The sequence below is a fragment of the Chrysemys picta genome, chromosome 9 (genome assembly GCF_011386835.1).
Source record: "Chrysemys picta bellii isolate R12L10 chromosome 9, ASM1138683v2, whole genome shotgun sequence".
In the NCBI taxonomy this organism is placed as follows: Eukaryota; Metazoa; Chordata; order Testudines; family Emydidae; genus Chrysemys; species Chrysemys picta.
The window spans coordinates 43,926,866-43,949,984 of record NC_088799.1 but is presented as its reverse complement, the minus strand read 5'-3'; the positions used below and the strand labels follow the sequence as shown (position 1 = coordinate 43,949,984).

General features: G+C 41.8%; 1 long non-coding RNA gene across 1 annotated transcript in view; it reads left to right on the top strand.

Moving 5' to 3' along the window:
* The first annotated feature begins 908 nt into the window (after positions 1-908).
* LOC135973720 (uncharacterized) overlaps positions 909-23,119 on the top strand; it is a 59,890-nt gene continuing 37,679 nt past the window's right edge. Inside the window, exons 1-2 of the long non-coding RNA XR_010590687.1 lie at positions 909-1,000; positions 2,764-2,816. This is a non-coding gene — a long non-coding RNA (uncharacterized LOC135973720). The remainder of the gene's footprint in view (positions 1,001-2,763; positions 2,817-23,119) is intronic.

The window sequence follows — 23,119 nt, the reverse complement described above, 5'->3', positions numbered from 1 at the left end:
AACACAGGAAGTGCTAGGTGATGCCTTGGAACGTCATTAGATCGGTGAGATCACTGATCTTTTTAATTTCATCCACACGAAAGCATGAAGCTCTTTTAAAATACTGAGGTAATGTTTCATGTTATATTAATGCTGCAGGTTTTAGGCTAACTATTATGTACTTGTATTCTCTGTCATTACATGATTTCATTCTTCCAGAACTTGGAAACCTGACGCATTCATTCCCACTTGAAATCAGCAATGTGTGACCTCGAGTTTGAAGTCGTGCCCTATGCTTGATAAATGATATCCCAACACAGATTTCCCAACACAGATATTTCACTGGCCTTGGCCTAAAAGTGGGAGTATGTTTGTTTCAGAATACAAACAGTGATGTTTTAAAGAGGTTTGTGATGCTGCTCACTGCAGAGAGACATAGCAAGCTATTTGAGTAGCAAATAAAAGGAAGCCCTACATGTTTAGTCAGAGTTATCTGTAGTACAAAAACAAACTCACTAGCCAGTAGGGGTCATTTCCCCTGCCATATGCCTTGTACCTGATTCTCCCCTGCTCTGCACCTTGTAAAGTCATTTACACCTGTGTGAAGTGGGTATAACACGATCATCTGATTTGGAAGCCTTGTCAGCTATTTTACACTGGCATGAGTGACTACACAAGGTGCAGGGCAAAAGAATTAGGCCCCTGTGGAGTCATTTATACCTGTGCGGAGGTTGTAAAATGCTAAAATTATTCTGATTTGGAGAGTTAGGCACAGTAAATCTTGATTTACTATCTCTTCACTGTATAGAAACCCATCTGTTTGGAAATTAGTGATACAATTTTGCAACTAACCATCAAGAGCTACAGAAGTGTTCATCATTTCTGCTATTGTCTCTCTTCTTTGCACTCCTTGTCACATTACACCCTACAGCACTGCTGACCCGCATTTGAAGCACTCCTGGTTGGATCTTTGTGTCATTTTAAGATGCCCTCCAAGAACTCTAGGCCAGAACCTCACCAGGTATAAATCTGTATGTTTTCATTGAAGTGAAGGTTTCAATGGTGTGCTAGGCTGTCTTAGACCAGCTGAGGATCTGGTGCTCCACCCTGGCTACAGCACTCAACTTGAAAAAGAAAAAAACCCAACATCTCAGAAGTACTGTGCATTATCCTGCAAGTAACTTGGTAGATGTTTAGTGTATCTCCTAGTACAAGCCAAATTCTGCCCTTGGCTTATATTGCTTAAACAATAGTAACATGCTACAACAAAAATATCAAGACAGACCTTGGCCCAGAAGGCTAGTGGTCTAAAAATCAGAACAGGGTTGAAAGTAAGAAAATTATTCTTTAAGAGCAGAGTGTGTAAAGACACAGGGCCCATAGCCTCAGCTGATGTAAGCTGGTGTAGCTCTACTGATGCAGAAAATTCTGGTTAAGGATCTGGCCCATTTTAAATATCATCATCTGGAAAAAAAATGGGAACTGGGAACTGCCAGCATCAAGCATTGCTCTGTATACTGTACAAAGAGCTATTTTTGTTACATCGTAGAGATGCCCAATGCCTTACAAAAAGCATGAAGATGAAACAAGATCCCTTTTCTGAGGAGCTTACAGATACATTAGATGAGCCAAGAGTTCAAGGGTTTGGGGACTAGATTTGCAAGGGAATAAATATAGGAAGATGTCCCAGACGAAGTGGGTTTTGAAGTCAAGGTGGTTGGTGCAAGAGTGGAAAGCTGTTCCATGCGCAAGTGGTGGCAGGAAGAAGAAATGATGTTGAGAATGGATAATAGAGTAAAGCAGCTAACCTATTTCCAGGTGCAGGATTGAGAAGGTAGAGGACATGAAGGTACAGAAATTATTATACAATGTTATTGTTCCTGTGGTAACTTGATCAGTACAGCATTTCAAGTTCAAGTGTTTAAGATCTACCATCTTTTTGATCCTCTGCCCCTTTATGATAGTGTCATACATTAGCAATAAGGTAGGATGCAGGAACAGAAAAACAGGCTCTGGCTCAGATAAAAAGTTCCGTCTAGTTCAGATAAATAGTATCAAGCAAATAACTTGGTATTTGCTACTTTCTGACCCTGTGGGGGTTATTATAGATGTTGTTAAATCTGATTGTGATGCTGGCAGACCAGGTGCCAGCTCATGCTAAGGCCCCAGGCCACACTGAACCCTGACTCATGCATAGCTGGAAACCAGTCTGGCTCATCTGTGTATTTGGTGTTAAGATAAATATTAGAGTTGTAAGGATGTGTTTGGTGTGTAGACCTTATGAATCGCTTGTAGGATGCTGCAGTTATTAGTCTTGCTTATCTGTACCTCGTGTTACAAGGTAATAGCAAATGTTTGCATTGTAAACATCCATAAATGTGTAACTCCTCAAACTGGAGAGAAGCCTTCTCTAATGCAAATGCTGGCTTCCTACAGAAGAGGTTCAGTCCTGCCCAACATTAAGGTCTTTGAAACCAAATGAGCCATAATACATCGGACTCTGAGGAGAAGGGGATAAAAATCTCTGACCAGGAGAAACTTGGTTCTTTTTGTTGTTTGGACTCTAAAAGGGCAAGAATTACTGAGCATAAGCAAAAGACCCCCAGCTGTTTAGCTTGGGTTAGCCCTAAAGGACATATAAAGTTTCCTTATTATAAAAGTTACTATTATCTTTTGGAACCTAAGTCTGCAAATCATCTGCCTGTGTATGTTACCTGCTTTAACTTTGTAAATAACTCTCATTTCTTTTTTCTAGTTAATAAATCTTTACTTACTTTACTACAGGATTGGCTACAGGCAGTGTCTTTGGTTGACATCTGGAGTACAATTGACCTGCGGTAAGTGACTGGTCCTTTGGGACTGGGAGTAAACTGAATATTTTTGTGATCTTTGGTGTAAAGCATCTATCTAGCACAAAGTCAAGCTTGCCTGGGTGGCAAGACAAATCGAGTACCCAAGGGGGGGTTGTCTGTTACTCCTTGTTAACACTGTTATAGTGCTTGAGGATTTCACACTTGTTACTTGGTTGGTGAAATCTAATTATAGAACATACAACCAATTTGGGGTTTGCGTCCTGCTCTTTGAGAGTCTGCCCTGAGGTTGACACTTGTGCTCTCGACCCACTACAGACAGCATGCCACTGATTAGAAGGGAGGGTTCTTCTGACAGAGCATTAATATTTTTTCAGAGACTTTAAAAGACATAAGAATGTAAGAACCATACTGGGTCAGACCAATGGTCCATCTTGCTCAGTATCCTGTCTCTGACAGTGACCAGTGCCAGCTGCTTCAGAGGTTCTGAACAGAACAGGCCAATATCAAGTGATCCATCCAGTGTCGTCCACTCCCAACTTCTGGCAATTGGAGGTTTAGGGACAATTGGGGTATGGGGTTGCATCCCTGACCATCTTGGCTAATAGCTATTGATGGACCTATGCTCCATGAACTTATCTCATTCTTTTTTGAACTCAGTTATACTTTTGGCATTCACAACAGCCCCTGGCAAGGAGTTCTACAGATTGACTGTGCATTGTGTGAAGAAATACTTCATTTTGTTTGTTTTAAACCTGCAGCCTATTAATTTAATCAAGTGACTCCTAGTTCTTGTATTATATGAAAAGGTAAATAACACTTCACTATTCACTTTTTCCACACCATTCATGATTTTATAGACCAGGGGTCAGCAACCTACGGCACACATGCCAAACACGGCACGCGAACCGATTTTGAGCAGCACGCAGCTTCCTGCCGCGGTCCCGGCCCCCAAGCCCCACTCAGTCCTCCCGCCCACCACTCTCCCCTGCGGGGGCAAGAGGCAGAAGCTTGGTTCTGCAGCAGCCAAGCTTCCCCTCTCCCCTGCTTCTTCCCCCAGCCTGGTGCTTTCTGGCCCCGCCTCCTCTCCGTCCCTGCGCCAATCAGCTGATGGCCCTAGCAAGGGGGCGGGGGAGGGGCGGCAGCACGCACACGGCTCCATAGAGCAGGCAGAGAGAGGTAGGGACGGAGCCTGGGGGAGGAGGTGGAACAGGGCATATTCCTTCCAGCCCCCTGCCATGAGCCGCTCAGGACAGGGGGCTGAGAGTACCCCCACGAGCCAAGCACCCCAGCCCTCTGCCCTGACCCCCCACACACACCCCAGCCTTCTGCCCTGAACCCCCCCACCCCAACACACACCCAGCCTTCTGCCCTGTACCCTCACACCCCCCAGCCCTCTGCCTGGAACCCCCCCACCCCAACACACACCCAGCCTTCTGCCCTGCACCCCCACAGCCCCATCCCTCTGCCCTGAATCCCCCCCACACCCAGCCTTCTGCCCTGCACCCCCACACACCCTCAGTCCTCTGCCCTGAACCCCCCACACCCCAACACACACCCGGCCTTCTGCCCTGCAACCCCCCAGCCCTCTGACCTGACCCTTGAACCCCCCCCACACACAGCCTTCTGCCCTACACCCCCCACACACCCCAGCCCTCTGTCCTGATCCCTGAAACACCCCCACACACACCCCAGCCTACTGCCCTGAACCCCCTCCCCAGCCCTCTGTCCTGACCCTTGAAACACTTTCCCCGCCCCCAGGTCTGGGATCCTGGCCATAGGCCCTGCCCTGCCCGCTGCTGGCCTAGATGAACAGAACCCCAGGCTGGCAGCGAGCTGAGCAGGCTGGTGGCGTAAGATCAGCATTTTAATTTAATTTTAAATGACACTTCTTAAACATTTTGAAAACCTTGTTTACTTTACATACAATAGTTTAGTTATATAATATAGACTTATAGAAAGAGACCTTCTAAAAACGTTAAAATGTATTACCGGCACGCGAAACCTTAAATTAGAGTGAATAAATGAACACTCGGCACACCACTTCTGAAAGGTTGCCTACCCCTTTTATAGACCTCTATCATATCACCCTTAGTCACCTCTTTTCAAAACTGAACAGTTCCAGTCTTTTTAATCTCTTCTTGCACGGAAGCTGTTCTATACCGCTCATAATTTTTGTTGTCCTTCTCTGTACCTTTCCCAAATCAAATATATCTTTTTTTGAGATGGGATGACCAGAACTGCATGAAGTATTCAAGATGTAAGTAATCCATTCATGGATTATTATAGTGGCATCATGATATTTTCTGTTTTATTATCTGCCCCTTTCCCAATGATACCTAACATTCTGTTAGCTCTTTTGACTGCTGCTGCACATTGAGCGTATGTTTACAAAGAACTACCCATGGTGTCTCCATGAATTCTTTCTTGAGTAGTGACAGCTAATTTAGACCACGTCCTTTTGTATGTATAGGTGGGATGATGTTTTCCAATGTGCATTACTTTACACTTATCAATGTTGAATTTCATCTGCCATTTGTTGCTCTGTCACCCAGTTTAAGTGAAATCCCTTTGTAACTCTTCACAGTCAGCTTTGGACTTAACGATCTTGAACAATTTAATATAATCTGCAAATTTTTCCACCTCAATGTTCACCCTCTTTTCCAAATAATTTATGAATATGTTGAACAGCACCGGTCCCAGTACAGTTCCTTGGGGAACCCTGCAATTTACCTCTCTTCATTGTGAAAACTGGCCATTTATTCCTACCCTTTATCTTTTAACCAGTTACTGATCCAGGAGAGGATCTTCCTTCTGATCTCATGATTGCTTACTTTTGCTTAAGAGCCTTTTGTGAGGGAACTTGTCAAAGGTTTTCTGAAAGTCCAAATACACAATACTGCCTGGATCACCATTTTCCACTTGTTTGTTGACATTCTCAGAGAATTCTAATAGATTGGTGAGGCATGATTTCCCTTTACAAAAGTTGTGTTGACTCTTTCTCAGCATATTGTTTTCATCTAGGTGTCTGATAATTCTGTTCTTTACAATAGTTTCAACCAGTTTTTGTGGTACTGAAGTTAGGTTTACAGGCCTATAATTGCCAGGATCACCTCTGGAGCCTTTTTTTAAAAAATCGGCAATACATCCTCCAGTCATCTGGTACAGAGGTTGATTAATTTTAAGTGATATGTTGCATACCACAGTTAGTAGTTCTACAATTTCACATGTGAGTTCCTTCAGAACTCTTGGGTGAATACCATTTTGTCCTGGTGACTTACTACTGTTTAATTTATCAGTTTGTTCCAAAACTTCCTCTATTGACATTGCCATCTGGGACAGTTCCTCAGCTTTGTCACCAAAAAAAGAATGGCACAGATGTAGGGATCTCCCCCACATCCTCTGCAGTGAAGACTGATGCAAAGAATTCATTTAGCTTCTCCACAATGACCTTGTCTGTTTGGCAGGCTTCCTGGTACTGAGGTATGTACAAAAAAATTGCTGTTAGTTATTGTGTCTTTAGCTAGTTGCTCTTCAGATTTTTTCTTGGCCTTTATTATACACATCTACCCCGATATAACGCTGTCCTCAGGAGCCAAAAAATCTTACCACGTTATAGGTGAAAGCTTGTTATATTGAACTTGCTTTGATCCGCCAGAGCGCACAGCCCCGCCTCCCCAGAGCACTGCTTTACTGTGTTATATCCGAATTCGTGTTATATCAGGTTGCATTATATCGGGGTAGAGGTGTACTTTTACACTTGAATTGTTGGAGTTTATGCTCCTTTCTATTTTCCTCAATATGATTTGACTTCCAGTTTTGAAAGGATGCCTTTTTTGCCTCTAACCACCTCTTTTTACTCTGGTGTGTCACCATGGTGGCATTCTTTTTGGTCCTCTTACTGTTTGTTTTTATTATTTGGGGTCTACATTTAGTTTAGCCTCTATTATGGAGTTTTCTCCATGCAGTTTGCAAGTATTTCACCCTTGGGACTTCCTTTTAATTTCCATTTAACTACCTTTCTCATTTTTGTGTAGTTCCCCTTTTTGAAGTTAAATGCTACTATGGTGGGTTGCTTTGGCATTTTTTCCCGCCTACAAGGACGTTCAATTTAATTACATTATGGTTGCTATCATCAAGTGGTTCAGCTATGTTCAACTATTGGACCATTTAGGATAATGATGGGCAACCTGCGGCCTGCCCCTTCCTATCGGGAACAGCGAACCGCAGCCACTGGGAGCTGCAGGGTGGCGGTGCCTGCGGATGGCCAATGTCAGCAAAATGTCTCGTGGCCCGCAATCATATTACTCTGATGGGCTGCATGCAGCCTGCGTGCTGTAGGTTGCCCACCATGATTTAGGACTAAATCAAGAATTGCCTCTTAATTTGTGCCTTCTTCCTAAGCACCTAATGTTGATAAGTCTCTCTGTTGCTGGATACCAAGACAATTCTAAAGGATAGAGAATGAACATAAGAACATAAGAACGGCCATACTGGGTCAGACCAAAGGTCCATCTAGCCCAATATCCTGTCTACTGACAGTGGCCAGTGCCAGGTGCCCCAGAGGGAGTGGACCTAACAGGCAATGATCAAGTGATCTCTCTCCTGCTATCCATCTCCATCCTCTGACAAACAGAGGCTAGGGACACCATTCTTTACCCATCCTGGCTAATAGCCATTAATGGACTTAACCACCATGAATTTATCCAGTTCTCTTTTAAACGCTGTTATAGTCCTAGCCTTCACAACCTCCTCAGGTAAGGAGTTCCACAAGTTGACTGTGCACTGCATGAAGAAGAACTTCCTTGTAGTTGTTTTAAACCTGCTGCCTATTAATTTCATTTGGTGACCCCTAGTTCTTGTATTATGAGAATAAGTAAATAACTTTTCCTTATCCGCTTTCTCCACATCACTCACGATGTATGTCCAAAAAACATCTTATCCTCATTATCATGTTTAGGGCACCTGAGCAGTTGTATTGTGCTTTTAGGCTAGGAGCCAAGTCTAGGAGTCCTCCTTTGTTGGAAACCACAAGTGAAAAATTCCTCTATAAACCATGTATAGGTCAAATATAGGTAAAGATTATGAATCAGCTGCAGCGGCACAGGAGCCAGCAAACAGAGCTGTAAACAGGGGAGTTTGAGTGGGACTTCTTTTGGAGGAGAAGGGTTTATGTGGGAAGCCTATAACAGATATACAGGCAGCAGTGGTAGTGACCCAAGCAGTGGAAGACACAATGAAGATGACTGGATGTGGAAGCTGCGGCATGTACATGATCCTGGAGGGGGTACCTGAAAAGAGTTTCGTCTGCATGAAGTGCTGCCTGATAGAGCTGATGGAAGAAAAGATCAGAGGATTGGAGACGCAGCTTCTCTGCACCTTGAAGTCTTTAAACCATGATTTGAGGACTTCAATAGCTCAGACATAGGTTAGGGGTTTGATACAGGAGTGGGTGGGTGAGATTCAGTGGCCTGCGTTGTGTAGGAGGTCAGACTAGATGATCATAATGGTCCCTTCTGACCTTAAAGTCTATGATTCTATGAATCAGCTGTTTGCTGAAAAATCTTTGGTCAAGCCAGCTAAGCTGAATTATTTATTTCTTCAGTTACTGGACTGTTTCACTATTTGGTTCAATAGCTGGGTTAGGTAAATACTGAACTTTAGAAACCTTGACTTAATTTCCAGTTAAGAAAAAAAAGTTAGGGCCTGATTCTGCTTTCACTTAACCTGGTGTAAACCAGGAGTAACTGTAGAGTTGTAAGAGAGGTGCATGTGACAGGCAAATAAGGCCTTTTATTCAGACCTGGCTGAAACTGTATAGAGTTTGAAAATGAGGATCTTGGTGATATTTTTATTGGTAGTTTTAGACTTCTCAAGCACCCTGGTTACAACGTTGAGATGGAACATATTGTTTAGATATTACCAGAGATCAAAGGACAAATTCAGGATCATTGCAAATGGGTACAACTCAACTGATTTTTCATGGAACTTAAACGTACTTATCCCAGCATTGACTTTGTCTGGCTCAAGGTTGTCAGTTTTGTTTTGGGTGGGATTTTAGGATAGAATGTGGCAGTCTTTCCAGTGGGAGCTTTCTTGTGCATATTCATTTGTCGCTCAAATACTTGGGTTTTGAATAGATCAATTGTAATAGTAGACCTCTGCCAGTGCCCCATCAATATGCCTGAGAAGAGAGAATAGCATAGAGAACAATCCTACATAAGCAGGAAGATGGGCCTGATGTCCCTGTAGAAGAATTGTATCTCTAACTTCCATACTGAGGTGGTTGTCATTTATTACCCCTTTTCAGTCTATTCCTTTGTTTTTCATTTGTATCAAAAGATCAATTCATTCCTGTCAATCATTTGTTGTTCTCAAAATAAATCAATAATTGCTATAGTTCCTGAGCTCCTTCTCCTCCACTTAACACTTTACTAGTGAGCCAGTCAGACTGCAATGGCTCAAAACTAACGTTTCTGGGAATCCAAGCAGTGTGTGTTAAATAAATCCTCAGCTAAAATATATTTTGGAAAAATTCCAGCAGCAGTAGCTTGCAGAGGGCACAGTGAAAAATAAGTGTTGAAGTGTCTAGAGAAAGCTGACTTTATAGTATATTTGCTGGAAATAGTTTTGAAAAGTCACAGTAATACAAAAGTGCATACCCACATTTGTCTGTTTCCAGTACAGTATGAATTTCTGAAATGAGCAAGAGAAAATTCTGTCCCCAAGGCATAATACAGATGTAATTAAGTTTACATTCTGTGCAGCATAAACAAACCGAAAGAACAAATTTAACAAGAAATATTAGTGATTCTAAAAGGACAAACACCCAAGTTACCAGCCTAGTTTCTGCTTTAAATGTTAGTGTGCATTGAGAGTTATATCTTTGGGCTTTTTGGTTGGTTGATTGATGTGGGATTTGTTTTTGGTTTGGTTCACAAACACCTCTACTTTCATCCCCCCAAAAGAAGTTCTAAAACTGATCATTTAAAATGCAGAGAGTCATGTACGGCCCCAGGCAATCTTAAATCTTTCCTTCTCTAGGCCATAGCTCTTAATTGCAGCATCTAGCCCATTTAAAATCTAGGCTGCTGTAGAATTCATTGGCTGGAAGTACAGCTTAAATTCAGTCTTTTCATCACGTTTACCCAAAGCAATTGCATGTGCATGTGCAGTCCTTGTTTAAAGGCTGTGTCTGGCTCACTTAGTTTTGAAGCCCCGTTACAAGAAGCAAGGTCCAGCCCTGCTGAATTATGCTACTTACTTAGTCACTGTTGGTTTAAAACTTGCCTTCCTCACACATTCACGCAAATAAAGCTAGATCGCAAATGTTAGCAGCAAGTGAACACAAAAGGGCACAAGAACAGCCTTGGGCCAGAAGCCTGTAAACATTTATTCATGTGCTTAATTTTATACCTGAATCTTTTATCCCATTGAGGGCTATGGGATTATGCTCATATGCATAAAACTAAACAAGTGAAAAAGTGTTTGCAGGATCAGGGCCTGCATGGGTTCACTTTTAAATTGGAGTGAATGCTCATGGGAAATGTAACGCTTGCCTCACTGTGGCTACCGGTGTAACTGACCTGGATGGTGGATCAGGGACAGTGATTTGCCCTTGAAAGCAGTGAACCAAGCTCTTGGGGAACATAAGGAAAGCTTTTGTTAAATCTAAGGAAGTAATTGTTGGGTGAAGCAATAAATAATTATCCATTAAAGTGAATGGGCATGTTCACTTCCATGAGTATTTATTTATTTACTACGGAGTTCAGTGGAACCTAGCATCAAGGGACACTTGTAGCACTTCATTGTTCAATGCAGACAGAGGTAGCCAGCAGTAAGAGTACTTACCAAGCCACGTGGTGTATTGTCATAACCATGGATTTTACATGGTTCCTATACACAGCCATGAATCAGGGCTTGGTAATGAAAGGTTTTTGTACATCTCTTATTCATTTACAGTATCCCTTCAGCTTATTGTACTTCAGGTACTCATTGGGGAGAGAGTAAGTGATGGGCTAAGATGGTATGAACAGTTCAGTCCATTCTACAGAGACATAACATGTTAGCTTCAGACCCCAGAGCTGACAGCAGGTCTGCATTTGGCCTGCAGCGTAACTCAAGTCTCAGTTCTCAGCAGAACCAGACTTGTGCTTAGTGCACCAGAGGAGTGATGGGGTGAAAGTGGCTCTCCTCCTCCTGGGCCGATCAGGGGCCTAAAGGCTGCACTAACTTACACCAGTCCCACAGAGACCACTGTGCCAGCTGACAGTGAGTGCCTGGCACCTGTCTGTGGAGGTTGGGAATAGGTGGTGGGGTGTGTGACGGGGGTGCTCTGTAAATTAGATGTTTAGCTAGGGAAGTAGTTGGACAAACCGCCAGTCTGTGCTGCTCAAGAATACGTAGCTTACTATATGGAGCTCTTAACAGAAGATCTAAGTATTCCCATAAAGGCAACTTTCTACTACCTCAGCAGACAGGGGGAGAGGATCTGCTCCACTGGGCCAAATTCTGCCCTATTTATGATGGTGTAAAATCAGAGAGTAATTCCCCTGGAGGTACACTGAGTTATTCCCGGTTTCCATTGGTTGTAATGAAGGCAAAGCTTGGCCTGATGTGTGGCATCCACTTGTACCAGGTCTGAATTTGGCTCAGTTTAGAGGAACACCACTTACACGTGATGGTGAGGATTTTATACCATGTGGGTAGCCTCATGTATTTTGTAATGTGCAGTAAATCAGCAATTTTCCAGAGGCTGGCCATGGAACTGTAATCCCATCACAATTCATTATCCATCCTCCATTGTGAGCAGATGGTTTCTGCAGATCTGATTTTGATATTTCTATACTTTACAGAATAAGTAGATTACACAATGTTAATCTTACCAGCTAAGCAATAAAAGCAGCTTTGGAAAAGATAATATTGAAATTTGTAACAATTGAATGGGTGCTATAACTGGAACATATAAAGCCTCACAGTCACCAAGCAAATGTCATTCTCTGGTGCTCCCCATCTTTGTGGAATCATAGCAATGTAGGACTTGAAGGGACCTTGAGAGGTCATCTAGTCCAGTCCCCCCCCCCGCACTCATAGCAGCACTAAGTATTATCTGACAGGTGTTTGCCTAACCTGCTCTTAAAAATCTCCAATGATGGAGATTCCACAACCTCCCTAGGTAATTTGTTCCAATGCTTAACCACCCTGACAGTTAGCAAGTGTTTCCTAATGTCCAACCTAAACCTCCCTTGCAACAATTTAAGCCCCTTACAATTTAAGGCACTTACTTCTTGTCTTGTCCTATGTGAATAAGGAGAACAATTTATCATCATCCTCTTTATAACAACCTTTTACGTAATTGAAGACTATTCTATTCGCCAGACAAAACAAACCCAATTTTTTCAATCTTCCCACATATCATGTTTTCTAGACCTTTAAACATTTTTGTTGCTCTCCTCTGGACTTTTTCCAATTTGTCCACATCTTTCCCAAAGTGTGGCACCCAGAACCGGACACAATACTCCAGTTGAGGCCTTATCAGTGCTGAGCAGAGCAGAAGAATTACTTCTCATGTCTTGCTTACAACACTCCTGCTAATACATCCCAGAATGATGTTTGCTTTTATAGCAGCAGCATTGCACTGTTGACTCAATTTTAGTTTGTGATCCACTATAACCCCCAGATCCTTTTCTGCAGTACTCCTTCCTAGGCAGTCATTTCCCATTCTGTATGTGTGCAGTGTATTATTCCTTCCTAAGTGGAGTACTTTGCATTAGTCCTTATTGAATTTCATCCTATTTATTTCAGACCATTTTTCCAGTTTGTCAAGATCATTTTTAATTCTAATCTGTTCTCCAAAGTGCTTGCAACCCACCCAGCTCGGTGTCACCTGCAAACTTCATAAGTATACTCTATGCATTATCCAAATAATTTATGAAGATATTGAATAGAACCAGACACAGCACAGATCCCTGCGGGACCCCACTTGACTGTGAACCCATGATACCAACTCTTTGTGAACGGTTTTTCAACCAGTTGTGCACCCACCTTATAGTAGTTTCATCTAGGCTATATTTCCCTACCTTGCTTGTGAGAAGGTCATGTGAGATAATATCAAAAGCCTTATATATACTACTAAAGTCCAGATATATCACACCTACTGCTTCCCACCCATCCACAAGGCTTTTTACCCTGTCAAAGAAGGATATGAGATTAATTTAACATGATTTTTTCTTGTTTAGCAGAATTTTTAAATCCCCAACAGTCTGTGGTTTTAATAATGAGCCAGTGGTCAGAAAATGGTTGCATAGAAGGAAAATAATAACTAATGTATAAGTTCAGTCTCTAAAATCAGGGCTGCTTCAGTCAGTTTCACTGTGATACATTTTATGGAATCACAATATTGAAACACAGCCAGTAATGGCTGAAAGTAAAGGAGTTTAACTTCATGTAACTGTGATTCCTCATGACAGCACTGCTAGCAGCACTACAATCCAATATTCCAACAGGCGCTGGATGGGTACAATATTTTAAAAGTTTGGACATATATGCCTTTGTGATTCTGACAATGAGCCTAAACGAGCAGCTGTAATTAATTGATGGTAAAATTGATTAAAGGTGACAACTAACTGCTTATGGCCCCACTGCTAAAACTGGCTTAGTGCAGTCACAGCCCCACTGACTTCAAAATGGATACTAGGGCCTGCCTCCATGGAGCCCTTCACTGGGTCAGAGCCTATATTCTTTGGGACTTATTATTTGTGTTACAGCAGCAGCTAGGGACCCTAAACAGGGTAGGTGCTGTACAAACAGAGCAAGACAGCCCCTGCCCCAAATAGACAAGGCAGACAAAGAGGAGAGGAAAGAGTGGCAGAGGAAGGGATATGACTTGCACAAGGTCACAGCAGGTCAATGGCAGAACCCAGATCTCCTGGCTCCCAACCTGGTGCCCTATCCACTAACCCGTACTGCCCCCCCAAGCTTCCACTGGTGTAAATCTGTGTCACTCCATGGACTTTAATGGAACTATGTCAGCATGCACCAGCGGGGGGGTCAGCCCCTGCAGGCATTTAATGTCTAAATTCTTTCAGGTGAATTGATCATAGCTGGAAAATCAGATGCCAACTTGAGGCCCTTCTGACATTTCAGACTCGATGGTACATTTAAAAAAATTCAGTGGCAATCATAGAGTTATTGATTGCATCAGCCATCCAACGTTACATGGTTTAACAAATGCTATGTGACTTATCTAGATTGATTCTGCACAGCTGAGTAAGGGGTAGTATACAAAAATTAAATTACATTGCAGAGAATAAAAAAGCCATCTTCAGGACTGGAAAGCTAGTCTAGGGGCCAGATTCTGACATATAATACTAATTTGCACTGGTGTGAACAGTCTTGTCAACTCCAAGTGTTCAAAAATCACAAGTCAGTTATGACAGACTTATATCATGCCTAAAAAATAGTTGAGTTCTATTTGCCTTTTCGTTTGAGATCTTAGGGTGCAATTAGATCACGTTCTCAAGTTTTTCGCTGCAACAAGGGATAGACGTTTACCTTGTTTTAAAATCAGAGATGAAATTCCCATGTAATCCCAAGATCCCAGGAACTGGACGTTAAGTATAACAACAAATATCATGAGTCATGATAAAAGCACGTGTTGTCAGTATCTGGGCCTGTCTCTCTTTTAATAAAAGTAAGCAAGCAGGGGTCATTTAATGTTAACCTGCAGGCATGTTCCGGTGAGCTCGCGTAAACCTGCTTTACTCAACTTACATCCTTTTCAAATTAAAATTTGTTCCACATTTATTTGCTAACATTGCTCATAGGAAATCCTCTCAACATCAACAGAGGATATAAGTCTCTTAAAACAAATAGAAAAGCCCCCATGAACACAGCAACCCTTAAACAAATCTACCTTTGAAGTCAATGAGAGTTTTACTCGATTAACTATAGAATTAGGCCCACATTCTCTTGTCAACCAAGTAATAATGGAAAATGCAGTCAGCAGCAGAGACTAACTAGGGAATGGAATACTCTGTCAACGTTAAAAGGGCTAGGGTACAAAGTGTTCCAGAAAAAAAGCCTGCAGCCCTCATATTTAAGGGCAAAAATATCTGACCCTGCATTGTGCAACCTGCCATTGATTGTTATTGCTGGCATTACTACGAAAAGATGAAGATCCAATGGAAAATAGAAAGTGCCTAAAAGGTAAAATGACTATTTTAAAGCCCTTGTATTGAAGTGAGTATACCTAGAGTAGCAAAGATTCCTGACACATCTAGTAGCACTTAAATTTTACAAAAATAGAGCCTAATCCTGCAAACACTTAAACATGAATAATTATATGCAAGTATGCAGACCCTTTTGCTTGATGAGATACTGCAATGTAATTGATATCTACATCTACCACTTGGGAACACACTGAAAGAAATGAGTAATTTCTACAAAATAATTTTTGTTTCTAGTCTAGATCTTCATTAATGACATTAATTTCAGAAGTTCATGTACCATTGGGGCCTCCTCTGGTTTTCATTAGCCTATGATGCACAAATCTGCACAAGGAAAAGAAGAACCTGCAAAAATTTGAGCAGCAGTGTTTTCAGCAGGAATAATAAAGTAAATTCTCACAGGATCCAAGGATTTTCTGTTTCAGCAAAAAGCAACAAAGAGTCCTGTGGCACCTTATAGACTAACAGACGTATTGGAACATAAGCTTTCGTGGGTGAATACCCACTTCGTCGGACGTATTCACCCACGAAAGCTTTTTACGGATCCAGACTAACACGGCTACCCCTCTGATACCTGTTACAGCAGTTTCCCATGTGTATATATCATGAGTTTAGTTTGAGTTTTATACAGTAACATAGCATATGTACTAAGTTGAGTATTCTGTATTACACTTTCAATATGTGTTAGTTTGATTTATATTTTATCTTTACTGGAGTCCAAAATAAAAATTAAATCACGAAATTGTTGTACTATATATTTTTAGGCTGATCCTCAGCTGATGTAAATCAATGTAGTTCCATTGGAGCTTTGCCGACTTACACCTGCTGAAGATCTGTTCCTTTATATTTATTGCAATATATTGAATCAAGGCACATGAATTCTCCCATTTTTTCCGATGTTATGGGATTCTCCAGCTCTCTTTCTGATCCAATTTGTGTGGTTCTAATTTTTTTATCCTGTACAATAATTGCATTATAAGCAGAAGAAACAAATTTAGGCCCAGATTTAGCAAATACTTAGGCATGTGCTTACTTTAAAAAAAATGAATGGGACTATTCATGCGTAACATAAAGTGTGTGTGTGTGTGTGTGTGTGTGTGTGTGTGTGTATGCAAAATCAGGGTCTTACTTGCTAGGTGTATTTCACAAAGTATTCTCTCCATTTAGTGATGGGTGGTATATTCAGATCTCTTTGAACGGACATGACTCAATGCATATTTGTGAGAGAGACGGACAAACAGATCTTTATTTACATATAGGATTTAATAGCTGAATTTTAAGAGTTCATCTATAAAATAACCACCCGCCTTTAAATTTTTTTAAAATCTGCATTACAGTAAGAAAGTAGCATCACAATATTCCCAAAGGGGTTTCTGGAGGCCTTCTAGCATGTCCATTGTATTTCCAACTTTTTCATGTTTATTAGAAAATGCCTCAGCATGGCTTATTATGGGACTCTTTAAATCTAGATTTCCAATTAATTTTCATTCTTCCAGGGCTTTTATCCTACTGGGTCTTGTAGGTTCTGAATTAGGCTCCATGTATAGCAGACCCTGCTGGCTCTGCAATAGCTACAAAGTCTAGTATCTTGATATCTCACTCTGGTCATTATTTGCTATTTGACTACATAGAAAAATACATGTTGATTTTTAACAGAATCCAGAAATACCTGGAATAACTTGAAACAGAAATAGGAAATATGACACTAAATACATATTTAATATATTGGGCCCAATTCATTTCTTACTCCAGAAATATTCTCAGCCATCAATGGTGTTAGTCTAGTGTAAGACTAGAGTAACAGTATTGAATCAGACTCAGTGTTTGTAATTACAAAAGGATAAAGGTAAATTGTGCAACTAAGTTACAAATTTTGTCCAGCAAAGGTACATAGTTCACTCGAACTCCATTTTAGGAAAAATATTCACATCTAAGAGGCGACCATTTTAATTTGTATTCACTTCAGTGGTGTTGTCATCCCAATTACACTTTGTTTCTTCCAATTTTGTTTTATACCCCAATGACCTTTTTACGTTTTCTGAAATAGCAACAGGTAGGGTAGAGTAGGACCTGTTCAAATTAGGATGTCATCTGTATGCAGTGACATTTTGTGTTACATTAATTAATATTGCTGGTGCTGGATGATATCTATTAGTTGGGCAAAGAGTTCTAAGATCACAAGTAATTCAAGAAAGAAGTAGGAAATGGTCCGTTAAGCCTGGTCCCTCTTCCTAACTGTAAACAGAGTGATACATTCCTTTTGGTTCCCATTTAGCTCTAGGTTTGATATAATAATTTAATCTATTGCTGTTGAAAGCAAAACTCAGCTCTCTCAAAGGCCTTCTTGGCATCATCTTGTTTGATGTTTCCAAAGCTTCAGTTATTCATTTAATGTTATCTAATAAATTATCCTTGCTACACAGCCTGTCTGATCCACATGTACAAATTTAAGCCAAAGCAAAAATCTTTCACGGTGGAGGTTAAATTTTGTGAAGATTTTTTTGGAGGGGTGGGAGAGAGGCAGCGCACTAAAAGGCCATTTTACAAACAGTTTCCCCACAAAGCTTAATGTTTTTTTATTATTGATCAATAACAAGTTTTGGTAAATGAAAAAATTCAATCACTTTTTTGATAATGTTTCAATTAAAAAAAGTTAATCACAAACTTTGAATTGTTTCACAAAAATAGGTTTTCCCCTTTTGAGGCGCTCTAGTCCTCTCCTTTGAGATGAAATAAATGCAAGAAAAGCCCCCCCCCCAAAAGATCCCAACCAAAAAACAAATCTTCCATGAGCTAGCCCCTCAGTCCTCATTTGCACAGCATCAATAATCTCACCACACAGTACATGGGATTTTATTTGTTCCCTCGTAACAGGGGTCAAGCCAACCTTCAAACCTTGACTGCTGGGCTGGCCGAGCATCCCCTCCAAGAGGCATAACTGACAGGCAGGGAGGCCAGTGTTCTCCCAAGGTTGTCTCCCAATCTAGCCTCCAATATTTTCCCCAGGGGTTACTTCATACACTACTTGGCTTGCCTACTGCTTCAGTATTTGCTCCAGCCCTTCCACAGGCTGCTTCTGCTGAGGGTAAATAAATAAAAGAAAAAATATATATACCAGACTGAGCTAGGCATCTTGGTTCATCAATATAGCCCTCAGGTAGGATTGCAATAGCCGTTCTCCCTAACCACTTAGTCCTGGGAGCTGCTCAGCTCTGCTGCTTTCCTTCAGCTGGGGCATAGAAGAACAGCTCACTTCCTGCTTCCCACAGACCAAGCCCAATAGGCTTGCTCTTTAGGCTTAAATACCTGCCTTAATGAACCCAGATGGAAACTTTTTCCTTGATTAGCACACAAAGCAGGATCTGTGGAATAGGGTAGGCCCTTTGCTTGGTTCTTTTTGTGGGAAATTAATCCCCCCTTTTACTAATCCTGTAGGGAGGGATGTACAGTCATTCCATCAAAGTAATCTATCTATCTATCTATCTCATGAAGGGCCGTCCCTAGCGGAGTGCGGGGCCCGGGATGGAAGTGATGAATCCATCACTTCCGGGACCGACCTGTCACTTCCGGGACTGACTGCGCTCAGCGCCGGCCAATCACACCAGCGGCCCACAGGGCCCCCCAAACCGTGGGGCCCGGAGCAGTGGACCCAATTCACCATACCCAAGGGACAGCTCTGATCTCATGTATCCGCCTAAAAGTGCTTTCAGGTAAGTTAAGGCAACTCTATCCTATTAACATTCATTTTTCAGTTTAATGTTCTTGTTATTTTTCTGAATACTTTCTTTTGTGCCTGCTTTATTTAATCCTATTTGGTCCATAAACAATTTTTTATTCTATCCTCCATTGTCATTTTTCCACAATGAAATTATTTTATTACAAAGTAAATGTTCTTTAGCTAACATTTTTGTTAGCAATGTTGTGGAAAAAGTCACCCACGCATCATTTTGATCAGAGACTCAAGCCTGAGGCCCTTTTATTGAATACATACCAACGCGTTGGGGTTAGCAGTCAGGAACCGCTCCCCCGATTGGAGTGCAACAAGTCTTTTTAAAGCTGAAAACCGCAAACATATTACACATTACACGTCATTTATCAGAATAGGAGAGTTAGGGTCTTTCCGCCCTTCCCGGTACTCCTTTTGCAATCTTCCCAGAATAGGGTGCAAATTAAGTGGAGGGCTTCTTGGATGGTTTCCGATACTGGCTTTATTTTGCACCACTTGGGGTGCCTATTACTTAAATGTTCCAGGCAGGGTACAATTACACAATGGGGTTTTATGCAATTGGGGCATAGATACATAACAAAGATAAGGAATAGCATGATTAATCAATTTAGCTAATTATATGATGCTTATTGCTTCACACAGGCGGTTATTATATTTCGCCAGCCATAAACACACACGCTATTATTGCAGCCGCTGGGACTTTCCATTCTTTTCCTCTCCGGCCCCCGCGCCTCTGGTCATAACCCTTGATTGTTACTGGCAGAGAACATGACACTTAATCTGGTTCAGGCTTGCGGCCTGTAAGGCAAGTCCATGTTGGTTTCATGGCCAGTGCAAATGGGGTTGGCTAGGCCCATTTTCCCACAGCAAGGAAGTCATAGGTTATTATTCCTCATAACAGCATTTTCTACAGGTCTCAGATGTTTTTGCCTGTGCACATCTGTTTTAGTGCTGCAAGCTTTTTTCTGGAATGTATTCTGCATACCTTTCAAATGCTTGACCAGATAATGGATTGCTTCAGTCAGTGTTATCTGTATTTGTACTGGTCATGGTATAAAATATAATTAATAGAAAAGTCAGTTGGGAATTTTTGCCCACCTTTTCTCATAATATAAGAACAATGGGACATTCATGCCATTGAAAGGCAGTGAATTTAAAATTTATAAAAGGTAATATCTATGCCCACTTCCTTCCTTCCCACACACAGTATGTCCAATCTTATGCTGGGCATTGTCTGGTAGACGTGCATGGTTTTCTGCAGACGAATTCAGGACCAGGTCCATAACCCAAAGAGCTGACAGTTTAAAGCCTCAGTCCTGCAACTGGGTTGCCATGAAGACCCATCTGGCATAAAGAGTGTAAGTGGGGAAAAAAGGGTCCATGCTAGCAGATCTCATTGCAAAATCAGAACCTAAATTCAGTAATAAGTTTTAGCCTGAGTCTCAATAAGCATGTCCCTGCTGTTCTCTGCTTCAACAAGGGTTAATTTAATAAACACATATTTACAATCCTTAAGACAATATGTACCAGCTAGTACTACCCTCAAAGCACGGAAAGGCCTAGCCTTAACTACCTGGGATGTAGTCTCTCTCCAGTCTCCTTTTAAAGTGAACATGAATGTGTGAGATGCTGCAGGAAAGAACTGGGACTGAGGGGAGAACCTGACTTTGTAGCCCAGAGCTTTTGATTGCTCCAGTTCTACTGCTAAAACTCCACCGTTTACATGTCATTAAGCTGCTTGTGTGCTGTGCTGACAATGTACCATTGTTTGTTTTAAATGTGGTGTCCATGGCGGTAAGAACACTGTTTAGTCACCTGTGATGTGTGCGAAAGGATGCTGCTAACACTGTTTGTTCCCCAGACCTGTAGGATCTCTTTGCCTATCCTTTTCTTTTTAAACCCACTTCTACTCCCCCTCTCAACTTTGTGCACTGTGGCCACTAAGCCTGCCCCTTGCCCAGAGCCCTGCTTCCTGGCCACTATGCAGCTGCTCCATGCCACTTGCTTCAACATATGTAGATTATTAAAGGGGCCACACAGGCCCAGCTAAGAACTGACAAAGAGTTGTCAGCTGGGCTGAAGATCTCTTCCCGATGCAGAAATCTGTGGGTGGGGAAAAGTCTTGCCAAGCCTCTAATCCAAATGAGAACACCTTATTCTGTCCCTCTGATCCCTCGTCTCTCCCCGCAGAAGCACCTTGGAGGTTTCAATAGCTTTCATGAGGGATACATATGGCTGTGTCACAGCTCAGGGAAACTGCACCCGTATTTCCTCTCAATGGTCCAGCATAGCCCCCACCCTGGTCAGGCTTTTGGCTCCCCTGGCCCTTTGCCTCTCTTGGATGGAGATACACGTTTTTCTCCCTTCTGACTGGGGTATCTCCAGACTGAACAGTTCTCTGCCTTTGTTGTGTTATTCCCAGCAAAAGACAGGTTGCCTCAGCAGACCTGCTTGCTTTCTCTTCAGAGACTAATAACCATGTAACTGCCCATAGTTAAGCTACCACACAGCTCTTTCTGTACAACCTTATTTATTCTTAGGGGGAAAGTGTTACAGAGAAAACACCTTAAAACAATAGAAGAACTTACACATATACTAATAAGTTTACCAGAGATCACCCCAACTCCGACAGGGGTTCTGGCAGATGATTAGTCCTTAAAACCCCACAAAGGAGTCTCTCCTATGGACACAAGTTCAAAACAGCCTCAGTTCAGAACTAACATTCTCATTAAGAGTTTAGTCTACCCTTTATATTGTGTAGGAGTCTTTGATTTGGAGTTTCCAGGGTCAGGTAATCAATACAATGTTTTTTTCTCCCAGGGCGCAGCTTCAAGAAGCGTTCCAAGGACCTTGGGAGCCCTCTTCACACGTATTGTCCCAAACAGTTCTTTGAAGTTCCTAACATTTCTCCCAGGTTTATATTAGTCAGTTGCCTAGAAAAGTTACATACAATCCTACAATGACTGAAACAATTGCATTTGTCATACAATGGGCTCCAAAGATATTAAACTTACTGAATTGAGTTAAACCTTATTGAATTAAGGTTTATGCAGGAAATTGCCCTCTGTCAATACACATAGGTTCTTTATTTGCATGAACTCCCTGTCCCCTGCAGATGATTTTCCATTCCTTCCATGCTGATGTGAGCATCCTGAGATGTAATCAAGCTGATGTAGCATCCCCTAGGAGAGATTAAAGGGCCTACATGCCCTTTACTCCCTCAGAACACAGGGTCAATATTTGGTGCTCTATTTTATTCCGCCTGATATTTATCATACACTTTGGTTTTGATGTAACCCAAATGGAGTCACAGGAAAAAAGGAGAGACTGGGAGCAGAAGGACCAGAATGGGGAGAGAGGAATCTGCACTGTTGTTCTGGTGGAGGGAGTAGGGAATCGAGAGATATACATTGTCCACATGGTATTTTTTCTGCACACTCACTTACTGGTTCTGCCCATAGAAATAAAAAATAGATGGAACATTGCTGACCTTTTGTACAAATATTGCCCAGCATTGTTAGGAGCCTTTGAGTAGAGTCTGCAATTCTCCAGTACATTCATCATTGAAATATGAGTCAAGCAACCTTGAAATAGAAATGTCCCTCTCAAAAAAAGAGAAAGTTGTGGGAGCTAAAAAGATAGAGTCTTAAGAATATGCAAAGGACCATTTATTCATGATCATCTAATAGTTTTTCCATATTAGGAATATATTAGACCAGTGGACATGCGCTTTTTATTTGATGAGTGTATCTTACACAGATTGATTTGCTCATAAAACAATGGAATCAGAGTTTTAAAAAAATCACTCTATTGTTTACCTCTAAGTTTCCCTACTCTATCAGTAGTTGCTCCATTATGTGAGCTTTAACAGGCTCTGGTCTGGATGAGTCTCTGGTCTGGATGGAAACCTTTTGAAATCCCTACAGTTTGGCCAGATGGCTTTGATAGCCACTGGCCCCTGAGAATAGTGTGGTTGCAGCCAGATTTTGGCTGCTGTTTCTGGAGCTGGTAGCTGGTGTGATTAGCTTCAAGAGAAGGCTTCCTGAGCTTAGACCAGCAAGTTTCAGGTTGGGTGACAGAATTTCCTGTCTGAGGAATACCTTGATGATTGTGGTCAACTGTGCGGTGAGCCTTCGCTAGTCTAGAGTTCCATTTCCCTGCTTGTAGCACAGACGTTCCTTGATGCCTTCAAAACCTCTGTTTATAAAATTGGATCAAACTTCAGTGATCACTTCTGCTTTCCTCATGCTTTCTAGTCTGATTTGGGTGCCTTGGGACTGGGGAGACGGCTATGAATTTGATCAGTGCCCAATCTCTTACCCCATTCCTGATTTAGGGGAAAACCATGTGAGAGCAGAGGAAAAAGCATCTCAGCG